The sequence below is a fragment of the Octopus sinensis genome, linkage group LG2 (genome assembly GCF_006345805.1).
Source record: "Octopus sinensis linkage group LG2, ASM634580v1, whole genome shotgun sequence".
NCBI lineage: Eukaryota > Metazoa > Mollusca > Cephalopoda > Octopoda > Octopodidae > Octopus > Octopus sinensis.
Window position 1 is genome coordinate 64357554 of NC_042998.1, and position 7511 is coordinate 64365064.

Below are 7511 nucleotides of genomic sequence, written 5' to 3' on the forward strand. Positions count from 1 at the left end.
GTTAATACGTTGAAACTAATTTCAAATGTTACTTGGGAGGTTTAATTTTTCGCCGTACAGCATTATAATACTGTGTGTTCCCGTATGACTATCGTTAGCAATGTTGGCAAGATATTTTGCGGCATTTCGTCAGTCGTTCCATTCTAAGTTTAAATTCCGCTGAGGTCAATTTTATCCTTTTGGAGTCGATGGAATAAATACCAGATGTAACCGACTGATAACCTCTACTGAAATTGCTGGATTTGTACCGAAATTTGAGAACAATATTGCATTGCATATATTTGTGAAACGTCCAGCCTAGGATGATATTTGCAGTGATTTTGAAGTTAAGAAAAGAATTAGCATTCACGTAATTTTAGTTTGAATATCCACGTAATTTCAATATAATTTGCTGTTTACCAAATGTCAGTTTTCATCCAAATAACGTATGAAATGTGTAACTGTCATGATTGTTTATTCTGTGCCTCGCAAACATTTTGGGGTCACTCATCACTTACACATAAATACACACATATAGCTGTACGTATTTGTATAAATATATTCCATACAAGTTTCAGTGAAAATTCATATAAATTCCATTTTGAACTAGCCATCGTAACATCAAAATACTTTCAAATACCAGCGATGTAGCATGTGTAGTATCTTGAGAGATTCAGTTGTATTCGTTTCATTTAATGTGCATACAATACGCGTTTTATTTGGTTTTTGTTGTGTTTTGTGTTTTGCAGGGTGGGGGATAAATATATAAGCCGCTCTGGAGCTTTGTTCCGATATGTTCATTTGCTCTTGAGAAAGTTACGAAGAAATACACTTTGCTACCTCCTTCTAACTATATCTTCCTCATTAAATTGTTTATTTCTAGTTGTTTGAGAAATTTATCGTCTTATTCGTACCGGGCAACAATGAATTTGAAATAAATATATTGACAGATATTAGCAATGAAATCGTACACACTTTATCTAAATTTTGAACCGGAGTCTTTCCCATGAATATTTATGTTTATTTTGTGGCGTTAATTGTAGTCTACAAAGGAAATCATAATAATATATTCAATTACTTAATAAAACTACATTTACGGACTTCAATAATATATTTGTTGATACTATTTTGATTTTTAAGCAATATTTAGTATATTTTATTCTGTTAATATTGCTAAAATTATTTATGTGCGTGCGTGTATTTATATATCAACACGGTGATCTGTTGGGACTGAAAGCAAGGGGCCGGTTCTATTCTTGCATAATTTACGTTTTCTTTGTGCGCTTGCAATCCTGTTCTTTTCGTAGGAGATCACAGCTCTGTTGTAGCAGTGATCACGAATCGGACTAATTAGCCACAGGCGGTCACATTGACAAAGATGGTGGGACACAGTGGGACTGAATCCGGAACCAATTTGTTAATAAACAAGCTACTTATCACACAGCCACCCCTGCGCCTATAATTACTAATATTACTAATTACTAATATTCACACGAGCATTCATGTATGTATTTACGCCAATGTACAGTGTCAAAAATATAGACGTCATCGACATAATCGATTAACTCTTCCAGTCATACATCATCTTGGTTTTTGTGTACAGCTGTATTTGAGACGGAATGGTTGTAGTAAATGAGGTCCTAAAAAAAAAGTACAGCGAAAGAGAAATACACGAAACTATTTAAGACTAATCTGAAGAATGCAATACTCTTCCACGTCAGTCAGTAGGACGTAGTTTCTTGTATCTAGGAGAAGATACAAGAGTATGCTGAACAAATTGAGGTTGGACATCATTTACATTATTCACATTATTTACATTTGACGGATATTTGTCCTCATCTAATTTGTTGTTAAGACAACATTTCGGCTGATATACCCTCCAGCTTTCATGAAATGTAAATAATGTACATAATGTTCATGATTCCACATCTCTTAAATATAGAACTAAATTGAGGTTGGATTTTGTTGATGAGGAGCTAACTAAAGAAATAAAATTACCATCCGATTGGGAGAAACATGGACGGTAGTTGCGCGAAATTAAGGGGAAAATTAAAGAAATAATATCTCAAATAATTTTTGTGAGAAGATGATCTGCAGCACGAACAGAAAGGGTTTACTGTGGAGCGTTGGGATCAAAATACGTATTTGGAAAACTGAGACATTAGGGTTCTCTAAAGAAACTCTCCCCGGTGCAATCTGCATGTTATTAAAACACCACGGACGCAGATTTAAGTGTCTTGGAGTCGCTTCTCGCGAATGATGAGAAGATTGGGTTGGATACTAGAATTGTAGATGTTTGCACAGTAATGCACTAGCTTTAGTATATTATCCTTGAAGATGAATGGTTGGCAAAAAGGAAAAGAAATACCAAAAGAAGTGCTATCTTCCATTCGGTTTTAACGCGTATCCTACGCCATGGTCGTGAATGTAGTACCATTTCCGATCGCGTATAATTGTGAGCTCCAGCGGTCAAAATGGGTTTCTTCAGAACATTTTTCGACGGGGTTCGTAGTTAGGAAAACAAAGGCTATCTTCGAATTTAGCCAATATTTGCTGCCAATAAGGTCTGCATTACTCACATGTAGTTAGAACATCACAGGAAACTGTCGCAAGATTGCTTCGTGCAACCGAGCAAAACGGCAAACGATCGTAGGGTTTATGTCGGTTTATTTGGTTTTCAACAAACGGACACGTGTCAGAGAGATTTAATCTATAACTGGCTATGAAATTGTTCAGATTCTCCTGCCGTTATGATCTGTATCACTAGTTTTTATGTTTCTTTCGTACGTAATATGAGTCATTTCTTTATTTTTGTACCCTTCGTTACAGTTTTTAGACATTCTCAGCGCATATTCAGGAGATATTACCAAGCATGTTGCATGGCACTTGGTTGTTAATTTCATTCTCTTTTGAATGTTATGGAATGCAATGATGGGATATAATGCCATCATAATTTTAACTTGTTCATTTATATGGCATACTTTATATACTGACGATTCTTCTAATGTTCTTCCCCAGGTTTTTTTCTACTGAGAAAGGGTCAATTTCCTAAAGTGACAGTCTTCAATACACAATAGATAATATACAATACTGGAAACATTATATTACACAGCAATCCTTCATAGAAAACATGGTTTCAGAATAGAAGATCCTAATAGCAGTAAAAAAACAATGCATTTCTAAATATATGGACATTTATCACAAAAGAATAGAAAGTATAGAGAAACGTACGATACAGAAATATAATACGTCATATAAAGTATCCAAACACGAAAAAGAAGAGTCCTGGACCTCATAAAGAAAGAAGATATTGTCTGCCCCACAAAGAAATAAAATTTATCGAATTTATCCTACTTAGGCAAACATACAAACTTCCTTGAATATAAGAAAGGAAATAAAAGTACGTATCAAGAATGGTATCTCGAAGCAATAAAAACATATAACGATATTTTCTAATTCGCATAGAAAAAACAAATCACAACGGAAATACAGATACTGTAGATAAAATATGACAATCGTCTAACAATGGAGATTCCCGCTCGAGCTTTGATACAAATAACAAGGAAACTAACAAACCCAGATCAAAAACACTTTCACCATAACAATAAATAGAAGTAAAGCAGCCTCCTATAATTTGATGTTGCTGTAAATATATCAAAACCAAGAATATAAAATCTTACACTTGATATCTATCATATTTTGGGCTGAATGATGTTGTTTCTTTGATCCCTATTAGATATCCTGGTATATAAGAGACCTTCTTGAACCTAGCTTCACCCTGATCAAGCAAAACAATAATAAAACGTGCTCCAGTCTAGAATATGTGTATATTAAGGGTGACTAGAATACATTATCCAATACTTCACTCTGCTTTTCTATATGGCGGGATGCTAGATATTTATGACTCGATTTTTTTATGTCTAGAAATGCTATACTTTTGTGAGACGAATTTGCTGATATACTTCTTGAAAAGCTGCAAGCTGACAGATGCATAAAGACAGACAATAATACTGTAACAATATTTTATGCAATAAAAGCGTTTAGTGAGAGACTGGTCATATTTGTACGTAGATTGTACGTAGGTTGTGGATATGTATATTATAAGCATAACAGAGAGAGAGGCATGTGAAGCGACTGCGCTTGTATGGGCTAGACTGAAACAAGTCATGTGTGAAAGGCATAGATATTCTTGTACCTATAGAGTAAAAAGATACAAGAGCACACTTCGTACCCAATGCATTTGTGAGTGATTTTGAGTGACACTACGATAAATATTTATGTATAATTTCCTAAATGCGACCGTGGGAAATGTACCAAATTAGTTGTATTTGCGTATCGTATGTGGGAGCAATACGCACCTGAGTCACAGCTTTGCTCTCTTTGAGCTTCAGCGAATAAAGCAACAGCACAATTTAAGTTACATAGAAGAAATATTCATTCTGTAGTATTCATTCTCATTATACACTATTTCAAAAGTAATATTTGGGCCCCGAACCGACCTTCATGTTCGTATTCTATACTGGTTTATGCTGTGCTACATGTAACATAATTCTTGCAAAATAAAAGCTAGGAGAGACGGTACTGAATACTTAAGAAGTGTTTTTCTTATGAATCAGAAGCATTTTTTCTAACATTCTGATTTCGTAGATCGACTGAAAAGGTAAAAAAATATAATATACGCGCTCCACTCATAATTAAAACGGATGTAATTCAAAACCAGAATAGACAATAGACATATAAAATTGTAGCTAATTGCATGTGTTCTATTGCTGATTCTAGACCATCATTTCACGCTGGTCCACTTGAACACAGTAACGAAAACATTTTCCCTAACGTTCTCATTTACTAGATATCTGTAACCCTTCTCAATTATTTGCCAAATATGTTTGTATCCTATCTGGGGGTTTATTATAATAGTTACTCAGAAGTTTATTACCCTATGGTAAAATTTTATGTTAAATGTAAACCATCAATGTCGCAGTACGCGGACTGAATTCTAAACAGAGATTTTTTCTTTACTTTATGCATGTTATTTCTTTTATTATCCAATTGATATAAAATCAATATTAAGTTTTATTATTATCTTTACTATAATTATTTTGGTTTGATTTAGGTTTGATCCTATACCTGGAAGAAATTATGTGGATGGTGATTTACTACCTGTAAACTTAGGTATCTCCTGATATTCTTTGCTGTCTCTAAGGACACACTTTCTCTAGGAGCTCTACTGAGCATTCTATTATTATTATTATTATTATTATTATTATTATTATTATTATTATTATTATTATTATTATTATTATTATTATTATTATTATTATTATTAATAATTCATGTTGTTGTTATGCCTCGTATGCCATATATTTGGTTTTGTATTTAGTGTTGTACAAGTGAATGACTAAAAAATTAATAAATAAAACAGAAACATACGAAAATTATGTTTGTTTTAAAACTTGAGATTATATAGCAAGTATTGTGCGTAGGATATTAGCAGTTCCCATGATCACTATATTTTGAATTTCTGCCATTTTGGGGTTTCCTGGTATCTGAGCTAGGTGGCAATCAGTGCCATTTGCTATAATTCCCAGGGCACATATGAAAACAGGCATTGTTTTAGTCTTCAGGTTCCACATTTTGCTAATTTCTATTTCAAGATCTTTATACTTGCTCAGTTCTTGGTAGGTCTTGACAGATAGGTTTATATCCATCGGGACAGTCATATCAATGAGGAAGCATGATTTTTGTCTGAAGTCTTCAAATATGACGTATGGCTTATTTGCATCTATCACTCTGCCAGTTTGAATGGTGAAGTTCCAGAAGAGTGGGATATGACCCTTTTCAAGCACTGGAGGTAGTTTGTGCACCCACTAGAGTCTATTATCCATTGATGGGTAAGCGCTTTGTCAACATATTATTCTGGTCGTTTAATTTCGACTTAACGATCAGACTCAGTCCGCGCAAGTATTCCATCTTAATTTTTCTGTCACTTATTTCTCCCTCAATTAATCCATTCCCAATATCCCCAAGTCCTTATAGCCCGTCTCTTCTCTCTGCTTCATAATCTTCTCCGACGGTAACGCTAACCTAGCCCGTCCATACATCTAATTTTGTCTCTCTACACGACTAACTCACCTCACATTTTCAGTCCGAACACCATTCTGATATCAGCACTGAAAATATACAGCGCATCAACGAAGGAACTTCCATAAAGTATGAGGTCATCCTCATACGTTATGACAATTGGTTGGCTATTTGTTAGCGTCTTTTGAATATATACTCAGCCTTGCTTTCCTCAGAATCAGTGTTAGTCTTATCACGCACAACACAAAGATCTGTGGGGACAGACAGTCCTTTTGGAAGATGCCTCTCCTTATTATTATTATTATTATTATTATTATTATTTATTATTATTATTATTATTATTATTATTCTTCTTCTTCTTCTTCTTCTTCTTATTATTATTATTATTATTATTATTATTATTATTATTATTCAGTAGTTTTATTTTTATAGCGTGCTTTCACTTCACTACCGAGCGCAGCTCTGTGTGCCTTGGGTATGTGCTGTGATTTGTTGCGATGCTCTGATGGTTATTGTATGGAAAGTGTTCTGCGTAGGATGTGTGCAGTGCCTAGTAGTGCAATTTTCTGTATGTCATATGTGTTTGTAAGTCCTGGTGATTTTGTTATGTATTTGTCTGAATACTTTTTTATCATGCCTAATGCACCTACTATGATAGGAATTGTTTCTGTTTTCAGATTCCACATTCTAGCTACCTCTATTTCCAGGTCTTTGTATTTTGAGAGTTTCTCCATTTCTTTTAGAGACACGTTGTCATCAGCCGGTATTGATACATCAATTAGAAAGCATTTTTTTCTTCATGATCTCTGACAACTATATCTGGTCTGTTGGCCTTAATTTCTCTATCTGTGTGTATCGGCATATCCCAGAGTATGGTTGCTTTCTCGTTTTCTGTGACCTTTTCTGGTGTGTGCCTATACCATCTTTTTTCTGTTGTTATTCCATAATGTTGGCATAGCTTCCAATGTATGTAGGTTCCAACTCTGTCATGTCTGTGAATATATTCCTTCTTCGCCAGGACTGGGCAGCTAGAGATAATAAGATTTATTGTTTCTTGTCCATCTCCACATATTCTGCAGTTACTTGTAATATTTCTTTTCATTACATGTTTTTGGTAATTTCTGGTGGGGAGGCTTTGGTCTTGTGCTGCAACTAAAAATCCCTCTGTTTCTGCTTTGAGTCCTGAGCTCCTCAACCATTGCTGGGATTTTTCTTTGTCTATTTCTTTTGCGTTTAGTTTAGTCCAGTATTTACCATGAAGGGGCTTTTCTTGCCATCGTTTTATCATGGTTCGTTGCTGTTCTAGTTTTAGTTTGGATTTCATTTGTTTTATAGCTTTTGTTGTTTCTTCATCTTCTTCTTCTTCATGTTTATTAGGTGGTATGATTTCTTGTTTGTATTTGTCAGCTTCCTTAAATACTGAGAACAGTTTTTTGTTTTGCTCGTGTTTT